This window comes from Limanda limanda, chromosome 8 (genome assembly GCF_963576545.1).
Source record: "Limanda limanda chromosome 8, fLimLim1.1, whole genome shotgun sequence".
Taxonomy (NCBI): domain Eukaryota; kingdom Metazoa; phylum Chordata; class Actinopteri; order Pleuronectiformes; family Pleuronectidae; genus Limanda; species Limanda limanda.
Window position 1 is genome coordinate 16,796,161 of NC_083643.1, and position 21,664 is coordinate 16,817,824.

The 21,664-nt window shown below is 44.1% G+C and overlaps 1 protein-coding gene across 1 annotated transcript in view; it reads right to left on the minus strand.

Moving 5' to 3' along the window:
* The window catches only part of syt7a (synaptotagmin VIIa), a 76,792-nt gene that overhangs the window by 42,577 nt on the left and 12,551 nt on the right, over positions 1-21,664 (minus strand). The window lies entirely within an intron of this gene.

The following is a 21,664-nucleotide window of genomic DNA, read 5'->3' on the forward strand; positions in this document are numbered from 1 at the left end:
CTCAGAGAGCCCCGACAGTGCTGTCAATCACAACACAAACCAGGGGGGGGCGGGACCTCATGGCATTGGCGGGGGGAGTCGCGGGACGGGCTGCTGCTGAGACAGAAACTTAACTTAATGAATAATAAGAGTAAAAAAACGCCGGGGTGGCGCTGAGAAGCATGGGAAAAAAAGCTGAAGTCTCTGGAGGTGGAGGCTGCTAAATGTGCCAAACTGACGGACCTATGTGGTGCCGGGTTCACCAGCCCAGCAGCAGCAAGTGCGCCGGGAGACGAGCGAGGAGGACTCTCTCTCTCTCTCTCTCTCTCTCTCTCTCTCTCTCTCTCTCTCTCTCTCTCTCTCTCTCGCTGCCCCCTCCCTCCTGAGATGTGCAGGTCCGGTGGCGTGTTTGCCGTCGGGGGGGGGGTGCAGCGCGAGAGGTTGGTCTATCCCTCCGCAGGTTCACCTTCAGAAATCTTGTTACGACTTTTACTTCCTCTAGAATAGGATAAGAGATAGTGTCTTATTTTGTGTGCCTATAGTATAGTGGTTATACTGTGGTTTATTAATGTTCTTGGGCAGACACAAGAGGCACTTGTTTATAGTTAATTAGAAGTTCAGATGCACTGGTCCATTACTATTTGAACCTCAGCATCTAGGGTTCAAAATTGGTAAAATTATACATTATATGCATATTGTTGTTGTAATTTTTCAGTCAGTTGAGATAAATCTTGAGGAGAAACATTTTGGGTTGTTTTGTGTCTTTTAATATGAGCTACTTTAAGACATTTAGAAGACATAAGTTACGTCAATTTAATGGCAGATGTGCTCGGCTAATTATGTGGGCCGGTCTGAGCCAAAAAATGCCCGGGCCGTTTTGTTCTCCCAGTCCAGCCCTGGTAGAAGCCCAGTGAGAGAGGTGGGTTTCGGAAGAGAGGCATAAAAAAACATCATCTATTGCTGCTGTGTCTCAGTGCGTGTGTGTTTGTGTGTGTGTGTGTGTGTGTGTGTGTGTGTGTGTGTGTGAGAGAGAGAGAGAGAGAGAGAGGATTCACACCTGTTTGCCTGAGTGTGTTTACGTGCTGGTTACGATCATGCTGTTTTAACTCTCCAAATCTAAATGGCTGAACGGCCTTAACTCCACGCATAGGAATATAAAGCCTCATTGAGCTTTGATGTCTGTGCAACAGGGGAAAAATACAAGTTTGTAATTTTCATTCCAACAAATCGGATTTTTCAATATACAGTGATAAATGGGTGACAGGGAGCGTTTTCACACAGCTGAGTGACAAACACTGACAAACACCCATGATTTCCCATCAGTCAGTGGGTCTGTACCTCTGGGAACAGACGAGGAGGAAGAACGACAGATTTAAGTCTCTCATATGGGTAATCACAATAGAATCAGCAGCGTATTCCACAGTCTACCTTCCACTTCAGCTGCTGTTTAAAGTCTATGTGCATATAGAACGACTATGACCATGGACATTAACCTTAATGACAGCTAGATGATGATTGGACTCGTAGTGACAGACAATCCATCAAGAACACAAACTGACTGACAGTGACGGCGCACAAATAAAGAACAGTTTAGTTTGTGTGCTGACACTGAAATCTGAACAGAAGGAATACTGCTATGGATGGAGAAGTGGAGAACACAGACTGTACACTCCACAGGACGAGCTGGAGATGAATAAACTTCGCTGCATGAAGTGAGTTCCAAAATGAAGATAAATTGTCTTTTTCTAAAACTCAGAGTTTTTACATTCCCTGCCCAGATTTCAGTCAGAAAAAAATAACATTTAATCAGGGAACAAATAAAAAGGTTCAATGTCCTGATGCAAGTTTATTTTTCACTTTTTTCTCCCTTATTTTAAATGAGACTATAAATGGTGTTGCCAACTGATTTATTCCTTTCCAGCCGCCAGTGCACACCACCCTGTTTTATTTATGTGTGACAGAAGTTAGATATGTAAATATATAAATATTCTCATAAATCTTTGAATGATGCCCTATAAATATTTAAAGATCCAAAGGGCAAGGTCAGTGGAATAACGTGTAATTATTGGTTGGAATGTGCACCACAGCAACCATTAACAAGGACCCACATAAAAACATTACTCTGTAACACTACCAGTGTTGGGGAGTAACGGAATACATGTAACGGCGTTACGTATTTAGAATACAAATTATGAGTAACTGTATTCCGTTACAGTTACAAATTAAATAGATGGTATTCAGAATACAGTTACATTGTTGAAATCAGTGGATTACATGACGGTACTTCTCTGTTTCACGAGTTTAATCACTGTCTCGTAAATCCACCGGAGGCAAAGCCCCCAGGAAGCAGCTGGAGACCAGGGCTGCCGTATAGCGCCCCGGCCCCCTGCGGCGTGAAGAAGCCTCACCGCGACCGGCTCGGGACCGTTACAGGCCCGGGACCATGGCTCGGAGAGAGTTCCGTCGCTACCAGAAATCTACGGAGCTGCTGATCCGCAAGCTGCCCTTCCAGCGCCTGGTGAGAGAAGACCGACCTGCGCTTCCAGAGCTCCGCTGTCATGGCTCTGCAGGAGGCCAGCGAGGCACGCCGGGTTCACACCGGACGCTGAAGCGCCGGGCAGCGCTAATAATATCACCCGTTGACCCAGTAGTATAAAAGCATATAGTCACTTGTTGCTCCAACATTAACTGCAACAGCGTCCCAATTTAATTTCATCCATCTTCAAGAACTTCTCCGCTGTTTGCTCCGTTCAATGTCGGGTGTCGAGGGTAAATTACGTATTCTCCCCCCCCCCCCCCCCCCCCCCCCCTCTCTTTTTATCTTTATGACTGCTTGTGTGTCTGTATGGAGGGGGGCATTTAATAATGTGATCGGTCAAATTGGTAAATTTAAAACTCCAGGACAACAGAAGGGGAATACAAACTATGGGATGCATGCTTTATCATTTATATCATGTAAAATATGTCATCAATATCGTTTAAAATCATTTTTCAGTGTGTTTCCTGGAGCGATATGCTCGTGTCAAGCGCAAAAAATAGACGTGACGCCGAAACGATCGCTGCACGGCGCGAGGCAGCCTTGGCCTCCGGTAGGACCCGCACAGAGGTGGGAGTGGATGGGAGCCGGACATCCAGCGGGCCCGCAGCATCGGTGGAGAGAGAGTTTAAACTGCTGCTGCTCCCCTGACTATAACAACGCCGCAATCATACACTTAAAAAATGCAATACAAACCGGAAGTATTCCAAGTATTCAGAATACGTTACTCAGATTAGTTAATGTAATGGAATACGTTACAGATTACATTTTTGTGCATGTATTCTGTATTCTGTAACGGAATACGTTTTGAAAGTATCCTTCCCAACACTGAACACTACTAGTGGCCAACAGCTTCGCACAGGCCCTTCAACTGGGATTTTAACAATCTTTACCATGTTCTCTACATAAAGATGGATGACCCATCTCCACTTCCTCCCACTATCCAGGAAGGAAGCTAAAATACAAAGCTACCATTTTGCATTTGGAGTCTGGGGAGCAGCGATCTGGGGATGGAGCCACGGTAGCAAGGTCACGTTGAAACACCCACTCGTCCAATCAGTCAATCTGCTCGTGCTTCAATCACCTAACAGTTCCTGTTCTGATTGGGAAAGTAAAATATAGCTGTGACAACGTCTTACAAGTTGCCCCCACCCCCCCACCTTATTCATCTACAGTCAAAGTGGCTGCTAATGGTAAAGACAGAGGTTCGGGCCCTCATGACCACAAGAGGGTCAGTGAAACACATCAAGCTCCTGAATGATGAATACTTCTATTCATAGTAGTTCATAAATAAACACAGGCTTTATACTTTGCTACTGTATATTCATAGAGAGGTCAATACAGTTGAGTCCATTAGAAAGTATGACATCAGCTATGGATCTTAACTAAAGAGAGCTGGTCTGAAGCTTAGGGCATGTATGGTAGCCTCAGCACTAAGTGCCTCAGTGATGGATGTTTTGATGTATGAAGGAGAGTCAGGTGGATCTGTGAATGCCAGCGGCTCTTGGTGGGGCCTAAAGTCCTCTGAAGGTCAGAAGATGGGGACGGGGGATGGTTTATGATCTGTGTCAATCACGAGAGATGAAGGAGATAAAAAACCTCTGAAATAAAATGCATCATCCAAAGAGGCCACATTACTGCGGACAGCTGGATTCCTGCTTCCTGCTTCACGGGAAAATAACTCCCTTCTTAGAAGTTGCACGGAGGCGCTGTGAGCAGGCAGTGAGGAGGAATGAGAGGGAGGAAATACACCGTGTTGAGGTATTAGCGAGATATGCAAATCTCCAGCACTAAAGCTGCGGAGAAAAAGAGGCATCATTAGCGTATGCGAGTTCTGCACTACATACTGCTATCACAGCAGTCAGGAAATTCAATTTATCGTTCCCCTGGAAAAAAACAAGACCCACAGCTTTAAAATCTTCCAGCAGGTGACGTATTAGTAAGGTGAAAGATAAAACAGCTTTAGTATGCTGTTAAGAGAGTTAGGAGACAATTTAATGAGACCAGCTAACGTATCATTTGGTAACCCTTACTATAGTTTCACTAGGTAAGGAACGAAAACACTCCCAAGTTGAGGTTAATGAATCGCTCGGTAAATTGAGAAATAGAATGAACAAGCAATGAAACCCTTTGATCAGGAGCCTCTTGAACTTTACAATCCCCCGTTGGTTGTAGATTTCTGTGGCTGTTTCTTTTATTTGCAACTGAAAGAGAAAGTAAGTGGCTCCACAGGGTGAGTTGTGACAGTGATGGAATAAGTGAGTTTGCAACAAACCTTTGACTGAAGAGGACAACAGAGAGCGAGTCATGCCAGAGCTTATAACACCCACTAAAACTCCGCTTTGTTACTCAGGAAGACACATAAAGGTTTGTCATGGCCTTTAAATGGCTTAAATGTGCCTCTAAATCTCCCTTTACTCATTTCGTGAATGTGACTATAAATAGACTGATATTTCCTCGCCTCTGCCCTCCGTCCCACCCCCCCTCCCCCCTCACAGCTCACCTGCAGCTTCTGAGCTTCTGAGCTCCACCCACAAAATGACTCGATTGGTTTTTTAGGTTTGTGACATCACAATCCCAATCTTATTTTTCTTCAGAACAGCCGTTTGTTTACTGAGGGGTTAATGTGGAACTACTCAGCCATGGAGCTTATTTGTTTTTGCCTTAAATACGTCCTTGATCATACAAAAAGCACAAGAAAACATATTAGGCCTGATTTTCCCTGGAGGGAACTGTAGGGCTAAGACGGAACCTGCAAAAAAATATCAAAGTATAGTCTTAATTAGGGATGAAATGGTTACTGGTTTTACAAAATATGTTGGTAAAACTTCTGATGGTTAGTTGTACTGTTTAGTGTGTTTACTGTGGTAATTTAATTGGTACTGTACTACTTGAGCTGCTAGCGCTCTGACCATATCTAACTACTGCTAGCATCCACTGTCACCAAATTAAATTTAACAAACGCTGATATTTTGTCTTGACTCTCTCTCTTTGTCATCAACACCTGACATTGGATTTGTTTACCTATGGTTGTATTGTTCTTACATACACATACTGTATTTATAATGGTAGAGTTGTTTTTATATGCACATTTCATTTATTTATTTAAGGTTTCAATTAAACTAAGTTTTGATTGTGAAACAAAAAGCTGCTTCGGCAAGCTCAAGCCTTCCTTCTTCAGTTTTAACGCTGCCTATTTGATGTGGTGTTCCATGGTGCTATATTATTATTTATATTGATAATAAATATATTATTCTAAGTAGAACTTTTTGAAAATTGTCAGCACAATTTAGCAATATCACAATAATACTGTGATCATTTTTGGTCACTATAATTTTGATACAACATTTTCATGCCGTTTCTTCTCTAGTCTTAATTAGGAAGCAGTCTTAGTGCAGAGTGTGGTTACACGGAGTGGTACAGTGCATGCAGGTGATCTGGCCCACATACACTGAGCTAAGCCAAGCAGAAAGGGACCAGTCCTCAGGGGTGGAAGAAATTGCTAATTGGACAGGCGGAACTGGAGCAGTGTCCAGTCAGCAAAGCTGCCACACTGCATCTTTATGCTCAGACTGAGGTAGAGAGGGCAGCGCCTTAGAAGATCTGGGTGCAAAGCTCACAGCCTAATCGCCACTTCAAAGTGCCCCCTTCTTGTCCTGGAGTCTGGGCTCTGCCCTCTTCATAGCTAGGGTAATCCTCAGATGTGACTCAGACAGCCTTCTCCCTCTGAGGCTCCGGCTCTGTGCAGCAGGAAGATGTTACTTACTTCCTGTTGTATTGTGAGACCAAGTGTTTGAAATTGCTTCCATTTTCTCTAGAGCTCCGTCCTGCGCCGTAGCTTATTGCTTTTGTTTTACATTTATTCCTCAGGACGAAACGACTGAGTGCTGGTAAACAGCACATCCATTTGAAGGCGTTCAAACTACACATTTCCCCTCCGCTCAGTCGCACAAAGGGATGTGTGTCGAAACAGCGTAAAATCGATTCAAGAGAGGAGACGTGGTTCAAATGAATACGTAACTATGGTTCCAGGTAAATAAAGTCATTGTCACATGAAGTCATGAGGGGACATGTCCCACAGTGAGCTCAGAGGTAGCTGCTACCAGTGTTCAAAGGATGACCTGTTGTTCCTGCTGTTGCAGAGCCAGCCAGGCTCAACAGGTATTTGCTCAGGACAGAGTGTCATTTCAAGTAGGATGGAGGACAGATGATTGACAGGTTTCTCACTCATGTACACATCATTGTGAAGAGTTCCTGCAGCCATCCAAACGAATGAACAACTAGGTGGACGTGCACTGGTCTTTTTTTAGATCTATAGCACAGAGCCCGTTGTTAACCTGCCTGTTCTGGAATGGGCTGTATCTTGGCCTGAGGTAAAGCAGGTTGCAGATTTCTTTCTGAAACTTTGATAGTGACCTACTCTAATTGAGCCGGAGCAAGTGAAGACCAGCTGCAGGACTCAGTCCACAAAAGCAAGCTACACAAAGTACGCAGAACCCTGAACTGGAAAATAAGTTGTTGTTGCAGTTGTAGTAAACGCCACTGCTACAAATTATTTAGTTTTATCGATATAACAAATATCACAAATCCAAATCACACCAAATTCAACACTGCACTTCTTTGGAGTCTTGACAATACACAAGCCAAGTGTGATGTCCATGAGATGAACGATTTTAGAGATACACATACAGACAGACTTCTGGAATTAGTAGATAAATAACAGTTTTTGTCCAGGTGAGTGCTGAAGGATGTTAAAAATCCTTTAATATACTTTAGAACAGCAAAAAGTGTGTATTTTATGTATTCAAGAAGCTACAAACATTTGATCTTTTATAACACATTCTTGTTTCCTTGTTGGTTGTGTTCCCAAGTTTGATTTTCTGATTATGTTTGGCAGCAGACTCTCAGTTATTGATGTTGTTGCTTGTTGCCACCACTCGCTGTAACATTATCAGAGCTGCAACAATAATAGTTTGAAACACTATAGACAAGCTAATGTTTGCTGCGATGGATTACCTATCTCATAAAAGTTGGCAGGGAGCATACAAAGCAAATTGATACCTGGAAGATATAGAGTACATTCATTCATCATTTTAAACAGCCGTGGTATCCTTATGAGGATTTATGGCTTTGATGTTGCGTTTATAAAATTTGCAGTAAATGGAGAAAACAGGCAAAACTCAGGCACCACAGCAGCCAGCAGCGCATCATGTGCAGCAAATCACAGAAGTGTGTAGGGACACAAGTGGAATTTTGGCGGGTGGAGAGCACCTGTTGTGAGAGAGAGTGTCTCTTTCATTCCCTGTAGTGTAGCGGGATCTTTGCTGTCTCTGCGTCCCTATATGCTCCCCGTGGCTCAGCTGCACCACTGCTGTGCTGTCACAGAGGCTGTTTCACAGCGAGAGTAAGAGGACTGCCGCCCCCGTTCTGTCTGCTCTCAGATGAGGGATAATATCCATCTCAGCCCAGTGACAAGCCGGCCTGGCGTCGGACCAGCAAGACATCAGGTGACACAGGGCCGCCGTCACCTATAATGGCACCATCGCCTATTAGCACCTCTGACACAGAATAGATGAATATGCTCTGAAAGCCACAGATCTGAACTCTCGGTGTAGGTGAACTGACGCTGTGTTGATGTTTTGATATAGTTTAACTGTCATAAGATACAGTATAGAATAAAACTTAAAACAGCTTAAACAGATTCTGTTTTGTCCATCACACTAATGTTCTTATGTAAAATACCACATTTCCCTAATATATCTTATATATCTTTTTGACAAAGACACTTTTAAGTGTCAACAAATATAATACCTACATAAATTTCCTGGCTATCACTTGAGAAACAGTCAGTATTTTATGCTAAAGATAAATAATGTGTGTGTGAGAGACAAGCAGCAGCCTGCTCACAGTACAATGTTCAACGAAAAATAGCTTTTATGTTGTAAGTATAATACCTTCAATAATACTGCACTACAAATAATGAATGTGATTATGCTGCACATTTTCCCTTTCAGTATATTTAAAGAGACATCAACACAAGTAGATCAGTTTGAATTTTTACATTATATATTATTCTTTGATATTTTCCTGCAAGCCTGGTCCATGAAAAATAGCTGCCTATTGAAACTGCATGTATACATGGAAAAAAATTGTTTTGCGGAAGTGAAATCAACAAGCTGATTTTGAAACAATTCTCTTTAATGTGGTGATCTCAGTGGGATGGCTCTCACCTGCTTTAAACTCAGATCATATGATAACATTTTGTATGGATCTATTTATCTTGATGTCCTTGATAAGGACTTTATACAGTATGCATTGTCTTCATCTATCAGATAATCTATCAGTGTCCTCTGCCATAATTTTCTCCTCCAGCTCTGCCTCAGAAAGACTGAATTAACTGGTCAGATTGAAATGGATGACTTTCATATAAGCCATGAGAAAGACTCCATGCATTTACCAAGGACACTCTCCCCCTGCTTTGAAACAGGCCAACTTGTTTTCCGATTTGTAAGTGCCCCTGCCAGGCATCAAACCCACATCAATAATGGATTAGAGTCATATATCACAGGAAAGCACTAGTTTAAAAGACAATGACTCATGTGCCTGCTATAGTTCTAGTTGTGCACACTAACCGCTGTTTACCAGATAATCACACATCAAGGTAACTGACTTGTAATTGTGCTAGCTCTGCCTATTTCGAAAATATAATCCATGATGTTTATTCTCATACGCCTGATCCTCCTGGCTTCATGTTCCTCATGACAGAGTAACCTCCACACCCTCTCCATATTTCACCTGTCTCGTGTATTTTTTTCTTCACTTTCACCTCCTGAGTGTCTCTCTGGGACAAATGACTGTGATATATTCCAGAAACCTGATCAAGCTTCTCGCTCTTTCCCGCAGTTACAAACAACCTATAACTCACCAGTGCCACCGATGCCCTTGACTTTATTGACTTAAGTCCTCATGGAGGCTGTTGATACTCTGACGGTAGACTAGTGTCCATCTCAGTAATGAGCTTGTGAGCCGCAAACTAAATCAACCATGACTAACGTTATTCCAGGTATAAAGGGGTATTGAATTGCCCATATAGCCAGCTTTATTTGCACTAAGCAGGATTAGGCGTCACAATAACACAATTCTCTTCACGATTGTTTTACAACACCTCTCTACTTTCTCCCTATTCCACAACTTTTCAGTATGTTCATGTTCCGTTCGCTCAGCCAGATTCCCATCATCACACAGAACGTATGAAGTACACAGTGATAAGAAAAACACGATAACAAAACAGTGAGTTAGTGATTTCAGACAAAAGCGTTTGTTCATTTTCAGCTCCATAAACTGGAGGACAATATTGTCTCCAGTTGACTTTTTAATGTTTCATTTTAAAATGACATTTGAATAGTGTCTTCAACATGCACTTAAATGGGAAATTAAACCTGAAAGTTTAAAAATTGGTTGAAGGTTCTCTCAAATTCAAAATCGAGACCAAATGGCATCCTATAGGAAAGGAACTAAAGGCAAATGATAGCGTTTCTTATTTCTGACGTCAGTGAGAAGTATGGATCCGGCTTCAGCATCACTCATATCAGAACTGAAGAGTATATCAAAAAATGAGCAAAGAACGCCTCTGGAGGATTTTCTTGATGGATAAGATGTTTTCGCTCCTCTCCTGACGGACTTCCCTGACTGGGATTGTTGGCGATAAACAGATGGCTCAGTCAATCACCTGTCAACGTTTTTTTGAAAGCGACTGCCATTTTCCGAGCAGCTTCTAGCGAAGCCTTTCCAGATGGTTCTGCGTGACAAACCATCTGGCGCGTCAGGTTATGCGTCCCGAGCTGAGAATAAAGCCACACTCTCGCCAAGTATGTTGTAACAGGCATTGTTTTGGTAGACATCCAGACACACATGTTAATGCATGTATGTGTGTTGATAACGCAGGCCTGTCCCTCCTGTTGGCTGAATAACTTAGTTGGATTGAGATGCAGTGCTCTAGTGTGACCTCTACTGGTAGTGACTGTGGTAGATGTTAAATTTTAATGGCTACATTCATGATAACATGCAAAGGAGAAAAAGCATCGTTCTTGTATTACAGTGTAGTTATAGAGTAAGAAGAAGAATACGTAAAGAATGTAAAATATTAAATTATTATTTTCATCTCTTGAGCTTGCTTTTCTTACATTCATGTTTTTATTAAATCCACCAAGGAGGTTGTGTTGTCATCCATTTTTTCGATTAGTAGCAGAATAAGAAAAAGACAACTCAGCCAAATTCAATGAAATTTTGTGGAAGGGTTGGACATGATCCAAGAATGATGCCAAACTACTTTGGTGCAGATCCAGATCAAGGGGCGGATACAGGAATTAGTTTCCCACTTTCTTTAAAGCCTCTACAAAGAGTTTTAGCTGGCTATGAAACTGTCTTATTTATATTCTCCTTGGAAATAACGCCTGGTTAAAGCTGCAGGTAGTTTTTTGTTCCTTACACTTTTGCTCTTCCATTTTTGAGAAGGCTAAAAAAAGGCACCACCCTGCAAACTCTATAAATACAGATTATGACTCCTCTTACAGCCACATGCACATCGACAGACCTGCCTACTTACTGCACAGGTCACATTTCTTCCATTTTCTCTATTTGCAGCAGATGTCGTCACCGGGTCTTGTTTGTAACTAAAACTCCCCCTGACTCCCTACACCCCCTAAGAGTTCACTTTCTTCAACCTTCTTCATCTCCACACTCCACTATTACTTCTAGTTCATCACCCGATTGCATTCACCATCTGCAGCGATAGTTGTGTTCTAGTTTAAAATGTGCTCCAAAGCGCAAACACGCACCGATACACACATATCCATGCACTTGACACTTCTTAAGCACAGTGACATGAGTGGGAACACATGCGTTTTAGGGACGAGCAGAAACCAAGGAAGTGCAGAGCGAGCGGTGCAGGAAAAAAGCAGAGTGGGAGTGAGGGAAGAGGGACTCAACTGTAATGCTATTGAGGAGCAATTTGTGAAGCTTGTGCATATGCATACAGGCCTAAAGTCCCCATCTGCCCACATCGTCAGCTCACTGCTGGTGACATCAACCAAGACAAAGAGGTCTCGGATGCTCCAGATGTATTATGTGGGCGGCAATATAAAAATGTAATCCAAGTCAAAGTCAATTGTATTTGCCTACGGATACAGGGCAGAGTTGCGTGCATTCACGCAGTGAGTGTTAGCGTGCGTGTGCGCCGAGACACTTTACATCCATGTCCAAATTCCTACTGCTCCTCTTCACATAGAAATGTAAGCCAAAATATTCTCACTCCTTCAAAAGTGAGAAAACAATTATTGAAGGTGTAATTAAAGTATTGGCAGGACAAGTGCAACTTTAATTGAATGGCAGCTAAATGACAGTCAGTTTCAGTCAAGCTGCCATAGCGCGACCATCTCTGTTCTGGTTTCAAATCTCATCAAGCGCTGTGCAGCGACACAATGAGCTCAGATTAAGACGTTTTCACGCTTATTCACGAAACAGACAACCATCCGTCCAAAAGCCAGACAGACATTAGTCATAAATTAATTAATTTAGCTTCACAACCACCTGGAGGGCCTCTACCTTTACATCCTTCATTCAATTAAAAGACTCCCGATAAAAATCACTTTACTACCGGTCTGGACAGACCAGGCACTAAAAACTCAGTGCACTGCAAACACTCGCCTCTAGGCAGAAGTTAGGGTAGTGACTCAGCCACAAACGTGACCAAGTCATCTCCCTTTACGTAGACTCCATAAGAAAGCCACTAAAGGACAGAACTCGCATGACCCGATGCCGGCCGCGTGTGCTCCGTCTCTCTGCATCTCCGCACGTCTGCCTATGTGTGTCTTTGTCTCCCTGCAAGTGGCACACATTCTGCCCGGGGGTCGAAGCCTCACACTGCCGAAGTTGTACCCTCAGCTGGCGTGATGACTGATTACTGCGCCTCGCCTGTGACCACAACCTTCCTCGCAACTGGTGACAGGGGAGCTGATGAAGAGAGGATTGCACGGGCGTATGACAGCTAAGTGAGGGACGGCGAAGGGTTACTTCGGGAAGAAATAATGGGTCTTGATGGTGTTTTTTATACGTGCAACAGGCATCCATATATATATATATATATATATATATATATAATTTACGCTGTCATGGGAGAACAGACCGAGAACAGGGTAGCTCCACTCACTGCAGAGTGCATTACATGTGGTTAGGGACTCGTCAGGCGGAGCCGAGAATCCCATCTCTCCGGCGACCACTGTTCCCCCCCAGGTGACCTTCCTCGTCGGTGGCGGTGCATTAACGGTAAAGCCTCTGGTCGAAGTGATCATGTCCTCTGACTGACTGGAGGCCTCTGGGATGACTCTGCATTGGCTCAGTGTCAGGAGGAGATTTAAATACCCCTCTGCTTTTAGACTCCAGCTGGATGGAAAATAACCCTCATTAGCATCAGCCAATGTCAATGCAAGGACAAATTAAAGTAATGAAACACATCCTATATAATATACTGTATGTTTTAATTTAGATCCCCCCTCTGTCAAAAAAATGGGTTTCTTCCAAAATGCACATTTGATAATTAATGATAAAATATATGCGGCAAGTTCCTCAGAATTAAGTTTTGGTTTTTTGAAGACAGCTCTCTGTAAACCTAATTTGCTCGACATAAGCACAGGGTCATCTTGAACGGGCCTTCTGCAGCGCTGTCTGTTGCTTGGCTGCCCATCGATGTGTTTGCGTGTATAGCTGTCAACAATTTACAGCTGGGTAGTACCCAGCAGACTGAGATGATGCCGCTCAGCTGCTCGCACGCAGCAGGATACAGCCGGGGGCTCATGGGAAATATAGTTTTCCACGACTACCGGTCCTCTCGGTCTTCACTTCTGCTGGGAGCGCCCTGTAAGTTTTCCCACCAGATTAGCTCAATTACGCGGCACCTGAGGACATCTCAGCCTCGCTCCGCACTGCGATAACTCGTCTTAATTCGTACTCACAAGCATGTAAACAGTAACCGTTGTGCAGATATGCGTTTGACACTCACACGAGGGGGGGCTGTCGCTGCAGTCTTATTAGGGGAGTGGCCACAATACCTGCAGTGTCGCACGGGATGTCAGTGTCCTTCAACCGGTACAAGAGTTTTACATCTGACTGGCAGTCACACACTAAATGGCACGCTTGGCTGTTTTCATTAAGCAGAGTGACACACACACACACACGTGCACACAGAGCTCTCACACCTACTTGACATTATCATCCTAACATCATGACAAGGATGTCATGTGGCTAACTACTGCAGGTGAAACTGTGGGGAGAAACAATGGAATGGCTGCGAGTTCATGGTGCAGAAGAATTAAAGAAAGAGAAGAGATTCAAGTCACTACATGGAATCCCCTTTGTTTCCTCTTTGGCATCGTTATAATGAGCAAAACACGTTTCTACTACAAATGCATGATTAAATGTGGACAGCTGCGGCGTATTGTTTTCCATCGCTTTCTCAATTTACACTCTCGTCCCCTGAGAGCTCACACGGCTGCATTCACTGGGCATCACCTGCATATGCAAGCTCACACGTCACAGGCAATCTAACGGGCATTACGAGCATTATTTACTGTGAGTGGAATGAAAAACAAAGACGGCGGACTAACCTGATCCGCTCTTGATTTATTAACCCTTTAAGTGAGCAATAACTCTCGTTCATGACTAATGGAGCAGATGAAGTTGGCGAGGAATAGCGGATGCTGGTTCAGGAGCCTCTCAGCCCGGCGTCGCGCTGAGGTCTGTTAAATAACTAAAAAGACAAACAGGGCGGTTTGTGTGATTTGTATGCAACCTGACCTTTCAGCCAATAGAGGGGCTCTCGAGAACACAAAGCTAAGGAGCAGTCTCCAAACAGATGCTCCTGTTAGATCAGTATCCCGCTAAGATTTGGCCGTAGCGAACAGAGGTTGTGTTTGGCTCTTTCTGAAGAGGAACTCACTTCAGCTCGGATCAGGTCAGGTCAGGTTAGTGAGGAAACCTTTTTGGTCCTGCTGTACTATATACATTTCATGTGCCCTTCAGGATGAACCGTAATAAAAATAAAATAATACTGAATTAAATTGATATTGAATATAACCGAAATCTCAAATCTTTCTGTGAATTTAATGCATTGTGAAATATATTCACCACTTAAATTTACTTAATCATATTGGAGTGTTTTCTCCATTTATTTAGAGCCTTATTTCCAATGATCAGTTAATCATATAACAAATTGCAAAAATGTCACGATATAAAATATAAATGAATAGAGCACTTTTGTTGTGGTTGTGTTTGAGTCTTTTGTGTGGACCGTTCTGCAACCTAATTCACAAATTAAGTAAGTTTTCTGATCCATGTCGGACTTTTCATATGCAAACCACGTCCATGAGACCGACAGGAACTGTTGCATGAAAAATGTGTCGAAATTCAAAGTAAGTAACGTCAAAATAAACATTGGATCAAGCACTTAAGTGCTTTTGTGCATAAACACACTACTGCTATTTAAAAAACAGTGGCTATTCACCGGTTAATGAAATGGTTATATGGCCTAATACACCCTGAGAATTATCTAATGGACGTGTGTAAAGTGGTTCCATTACACCATTTCAAAACACTAATTGATGCACAGATGAAATGTAAGGTTTGGAGGGTGGAGTGTGTGTGTGCGTGTGTGTGTGTGTGGGTACGTGTCCATGCTCATTTGTGTAATTGTGCCAACATGGCTCAGTTGTGCTTAGCCTGTGGATTCAGGCTGATTCACCAGGCTGACAGTTGTAGCGGACGGGAACGGAGACGATGGGGAATTAGGATGAGGAGCAGGAGAGAGAATGGCACACAGAGTAAGAGAGATTTCGGCATAGACCCTCGTGCCTTGGTCTCCAACGACAAGAGGTGCATTTCAGTGTTTCTGGGTTATAGTTGAACGGTTGAGCGGCCATAAACACACAAAGTAATAGCATATATGGGAAAGAGGGATCTGAACAAAAGTGTCACGCAGAGTGATTGTGCTTTGCTCAAAAAGCAGCACACAAAACAGGATGAGTCCAGAGTAAGTAGAAAAAAATCCAAACACAGAGGACTGCCAGCGTGCCCTACCTCTGGGCTGTTCTAGTTGAGGGAGGGCGAGCTGGAGGCTGTGAGAGAGGCAAGGAGAAGAGACCACGCGCACGCCGGGCTGTGGCCGTGCAGCCTCGGCTAGAGGAGGACAGTGAGTGAGCATGGGCACGCAAGCCTACAGATGCTCAGGGCTTTTCATTAGCCTGCTTTCCACTGCAAAGCCAAAAAGGACCAGGCGATCCGAGGTAGGTCATTACTCATATCAGTGAGTTCTTCCCAGAAAAGAAGAAAGCATATTTTCGCACTTTGAAGTGCTGATTTCCAAGTGGGTTGTGGTTTAAGAACAAATTGTGCTTTATATTAGATATAATCATTTTCTTTTCTACGGTTCTCACAAAACTAACTACCCTGTTCTATGTGTTTGATGCCCTGTTGAGACCCTGAGGTAAATGGTAAATGACCTGTATTCATAGAGCTTTTCCACCTGTATCGCACATTTAAAGCATATATACAGGTCGCATTCATCCGTTCAAACACGCGCATTCATGCAGGGAGCATGGAGGAGCATAGCAAAAAAGCCACACTGTCATCCAACCCATATATAACGTGGAATGATGGCACTTGGGTGCTCTTGCCAGATCTGGGCCACAAATAAGCCAAAGCAAAACTTTAACCAAACCAAACCAAAGGTGCCCAAGGTGGCCTGAATTAGTTTTGGGATATTTAGGCCACATTTTCTCTTTTGGAAGTGGGCAACTTCATGCTCACATCCATTGTACCCGGGGCCACAAGAAGTCCCACATGTATATGCTACCAGGACAGTGATCGAACAACCTATCTTCTGCTTAGTGGACGACTCGACACATCACCTGAGACACAGCCGCCAAACGTGTCCACAACTTATAAAGCTTCAACCTGAAATAGCCCTTGGTATCGGAATGAGTCTACAAGTGACAGCATTGCTTTCAGGCTCACAAGTTATTTTGTGTGAATGAATGTATAACCTCTGCTTAGCTGAAAAACTAAGTTGTGCGGCTGCAGAGAAAAGGGGGTAATGCTGCTATTGCTGCGGCTGCCGCTACTGCTGCTGCTGCTGCCGCTACTGCTGTTGTTGCTGCCGCTACTGCTGCTGCTGTTGCCGCTGCCGCTGCCGCCGCTCCCGCCGCTGCAGCTGCTACCGCTGCTGCTGCCGCTGCCGCCGCTTACACCGCCGCCACCGCCGCCGCCACTGCCGCCGCCGCTGCTGCCACTACTGCTGCTGCTTCTCGGTATCTCCGCTCATGAATCCACTTCAAAGCACAGCCTGCTCTGTTTATTACAAACAACAACTCGGGCTGTAAGCATGTTGTACGAAGTTGAAGTCTGACCTTGCGGCCCTTTCATGCAGTCATGGATGCAATTGCTTTCACACTACATTGCATATGCAGTCACACGCATCACTGACCGGAACGGAATGCTGCTTGAGTGTTTTAAACCCAGGACATCCTCAGAGCGGTTTGGGTGCAGTAACACCTGTATTGAGATCCGCTTGCTGGACATCACATGATCGAACATGTATTTTGGCTGTAAATAAAAAAACAAGAACTCAGCGAGGAGGATCGGTTGTAACAAGAATCCTTGTTTTGGCCCGATGGCTTTCCTTAACAGGACAGAGTTTGAGAAGTGAAACCAAGAGAGACAGCAGGGGAAGACAAGCAGCAAACAGCCTGGACGGACCTGAGGCCGCTGCCCGGGGACTCAAGCCTCTGTACATGGGGCGCCCGCTCAAGCATGTGAGCTGTCGGGTGACCCCCAAAGCCTTTATTCTGCACAAACAGCCAGAGCATTGAATTCGAGGAAATGCTGGGATTCTTGTTTCTTATTTCCAGGCAATTTTCTTACAATGGTCTACTTGCTGTTACCCAGAGGAAAACCTGCAACAACCTAGCACATATTTGATTAAATGTTTGTTTGCACACTGAAGACAGCAATACAATCATTACCATGTATTTGTTATTAATAAACACTAAATTATCATCTCAAATGCAGTAGTATCAGGGGAACATTTTCAGCTCCCCATCACGTTATGAAATGAAAATAACAGCTTATCGGGTTTTTTGTAGAAAAAGAATGAACAAAGCCGAGTAACGGAGAAGCTTTGAGTAAGATAGGACTAATACGACAACTTAACCTCCAACAGCAATGCCCCAAGCCACTTCAAACAGCATGCTGAAATTACTGCATGCAATGGATTTTCCTTCCCCTTCAATGCATGAAGCAATAACAACAGATCAGCACTCTGAATATTCGCTCCATTTATATCAGCTGAAGACATGTGTCATTATTAGGATATCTTTATACTGCTCTTTATACATGAAAGATGCCCTAATGGAATATCACCATATACTCAAACAACAAGTACCCATTGTATCCATCAAGTACACCCTGCGGAATTGGTGAAAACGTAAAAATAACGCCCTGTCTCACAATGTTGTGGATCCGTTCCCTGATCCAGATCTGCACCAAAATTTGTGGTGGGTTCTTCCCGGACCCATCCTGCATCCTTCCACCAAGTATTGTGGTAATCCGTCCTCAGTGTTGGGGAGTAACGGAATACATGTAACGGCGTTACGTATTTAGAATACAAATTATGAGTAACTGTATTCCGTTACAGTTACAAATTAAATAGATGGTATTCAGAATACAGTTACATTGTTGAAATCAGTGGATTACATGACGGTACTTCTCTGTTTCACGAGTTTAATCACTGTCTCGTAAATCCACCGGAGGCAAAGCCCCCAGGAAGCAGCTGGAGACCAGGGCTGCCGTATAGCGCCCCGGCCCCCTGCGGCGTGAAGAAGCCTCACCGCGACCGGCTCGGGACCGTTACAGGCCCGGGACCATGGCTCGGAGAGAGTTCCGTCGCTACCAGAAATCTACGGAGCTGCTGATCCGCAAGCTGCCCTTCCAGCGCCTGGTGAGAGAAGACCGACCTGCGCTTCCAGAGCTCCGCTGTCATGGCTCTGCAGGAGGCCAGCGAGGCACGCCGGGTTCACACCGGACGCTGAAGCGCCGGGCAGCGCTAATAATATCACCCGTTGACCCAGTAGTATAAAAGCATATAGTCACTTGTTGCTCCAACATTAACTGCAACAGCGTCCCAATTTAATTTCATCCATCTTCAAGAACTTCTCCGCTGTTTGCTCCGTTCAATGTCGGGTGTCGAGGGTAAATTACGTATTCTCCGCCCCCCCTCTCTTTTTATCTTTATGACTGCTTGTGTGTCTGTATGGAGGGGGGCATTTAATAATGTGATCGGTCAAATTGGTAAATTTAAAACTCCAGGACAACAGAAGGGGAATACAAACTATGGGATGCATGCTTTATCATTTATATCATGTAAAATATGTCATCAATATCGTTTAAAATCATTTTTCAGTGTGTTTCCTGGAGCGATATGCTCGTGTCAAGCGCAAAAAATAGACGTGACGCCGAAACGATCGCTGCACGGCGCGAGGCAGCCTTGGCCTCCGGTAGGACCCGCACAGAGGTGGGAGTGGATGGGAGCCGGACATCCAGCGGGCCCGCAGCATCGGTGGAGAGAGAGTTTAAACTGCTGCTGCTCCCCTGACTATAACAACGCCGCAATCATACACTTAAAAAATGCAATACAAACCGGAAGTATTCCAAGTATTCAGAATACGTTACTCAGATTAGTTAATGTAATGGAATACGTTACAGATTACATTTTTGTGCATGTATTCTGTATTCTGTAACGGAATACGTTTTGAAAGTATCCTTCCCAACACTGTCCGTCCTGTAGTTCTTGTGTAACGCTGCTAACTATCAGACAAACAAACAATGCCAATAACCATCTTTGGGAGGTAGAATAACAAATATTTTATAAAGAGATGCACAATATTAAACTTCAGGTTTGACAGGAAATCCAGGCTTTCAAACAGTGATAAATTCAAGGTTATAATTTTAAGATCAGGGGAAAAGCTTCAACCTAATTCCACCCTTTCTATGCCCTCACTTTGCCTCCTTCCTTAGGTTTATTTCTTTCTCTCTTTTTCACTTTTCTATCTATGGTCCACATCCAGGCTGTGAAATCCGTCTGGAACAGATTAGACAAAGTGCTGCTGCAAACATTGGGTTATAAACAGAGGGAGACTGGGGACGGCGTGCTGTGTTTGGAAGTAGGAGAAGAGGAATCTGGAGCAGCCACGAGAGGACACGAGAGCCATTTTCACTGAACTTCCCAAAGCGATTCCCGGCTCACGCCACATGCTCGTGTGCGCTCCCGACTGTCCTCAGCTACTCTGCTATTCTAATTCTGTCCCAGCCCAGAAAGTTTAAAAAATTTCAAAGGTAATGTGGCAGTTTATGAGATGCAAATATGAGACAGAATTAAATATTTAATACAAATAGCCTTTTACATTATATTAATATTTCAGAGGAGTAAAGGAGAGGGGGTGAACGCGGTTCAGGGATTTGGGCTGAAACAGAGGAATCAAATATCGCTGTGCACTGAATGCTAATTTTCCGATAGTTATCAAACCAGGGCTCACAGGACACCAGTGTGGAACACATCACATGGGAGAGATCGAAAATACCATACTGTGTTTCACTTGTTCCACTGCACACAGAGTACAGGTGAAGCGAATGCAGCAGAACACATGGATCCGCGTATAGGCAATGCTATATAACCTTTACCAGTCTCATGTTTTTTACATGACTCTCTCTTGGTATGGCTCATGTCAATAGAGCATGCGTGAACAGTCCTTAATGAGGTTTGTCAGGCGCTTTAAGAAGAAGGAAGACTGACGGGAGAAGCTGGGAGCCACATGTCTGTCAGTCCACAGCCATGTCTGATGTGCAGTCATTGTGTGTTTGCCTCAGAGTCAGAGCCCGCTCAGCCGAGGATCTCCGAGCGCAGCCATCATCAAATATTCACAGTGATTTTTTTAAGAAACGCTGCCTTTAGAACAATCCTAATTATGAACACTCCCCTCGCTGACGTCTGTTTTCACACAGCTGTTCTCGTCTACCCATTTTACCTCCTCTAGCTTCAGGCATAACAAAGCCTCCTCTTCCTCCCTATTTCTGGCTTTTGCTCATTTCTCCCACTTTTTCTCCTCACCTCCTCCCTCTGTTGCTCTGTAATTAAGCAGTGTTTTAGAGGGCAGCGGACTTAGACACGAGGGAGGAACACACACACACACACACACACACACACACACACACACACACACACACAAACACACGCACCCCAGGGAAAGATGGTGTGCGAGGCAGATACTGTGACATCCTCTGCGTGCATGTATGATAGCTCAATTAACAAGTGGAGACCTCCATCATCTCTCGGTGTGCTGACCGTCACTGGTGGGAAAACAATTTACCGTCCTTATCAAGTGGATAATCACATAAAAGATAATATGATTTAGCACAATCAGCCTCATATTACAGCTCCCAAACAGAACTACCCAGCGAGGAGCATCACCACAGGCAGGATGCACTGGAGAGTCAGCACAGTGGTTGATAGCATGACAATTATCATATAGCTGTTTTTGGCTTTTTTGTTTTGATTATGTAATCAACATGCTTATTTTCAGTGGTGAGTGAGCCGAGCTGCGCCACAGTGCATTCTGGGAGCTCTGTGTTTGACCTGCGTGTGTTTGCTTTTCCGTGGCTGTGCAGCAGGATCCTGCCTGTGCCCAAACAATCCCGAGTGCATGGAACCCACCACGGGAGTGCAAAGTCAAGATTTGTCTGTTTACTTGTGCAAATGCATGTCCGGGGGCATCTGAGTGTGTGCCAGCTCTGTGGGCAAAAAAAAAAAAAAAAAAAAAAAACTCGCAAAGTGAGTGACCAATTGAAATATCACCCAATGTCAAGACTATTGGAGTGTATAATTCTTCGCCTTTTATGACTCATTAAGGGGATCAGTGTCCCCTCCCGAGCTTGAGAGCCATAATCACTGAGAAGGGTCTCAAGGCGGTTGGCATTAATCAATGAATGTTGCGCACATGAAATATGATCTGTGTAGAAAAGCACTGATGTTCATTAGCGTGAGAGTGA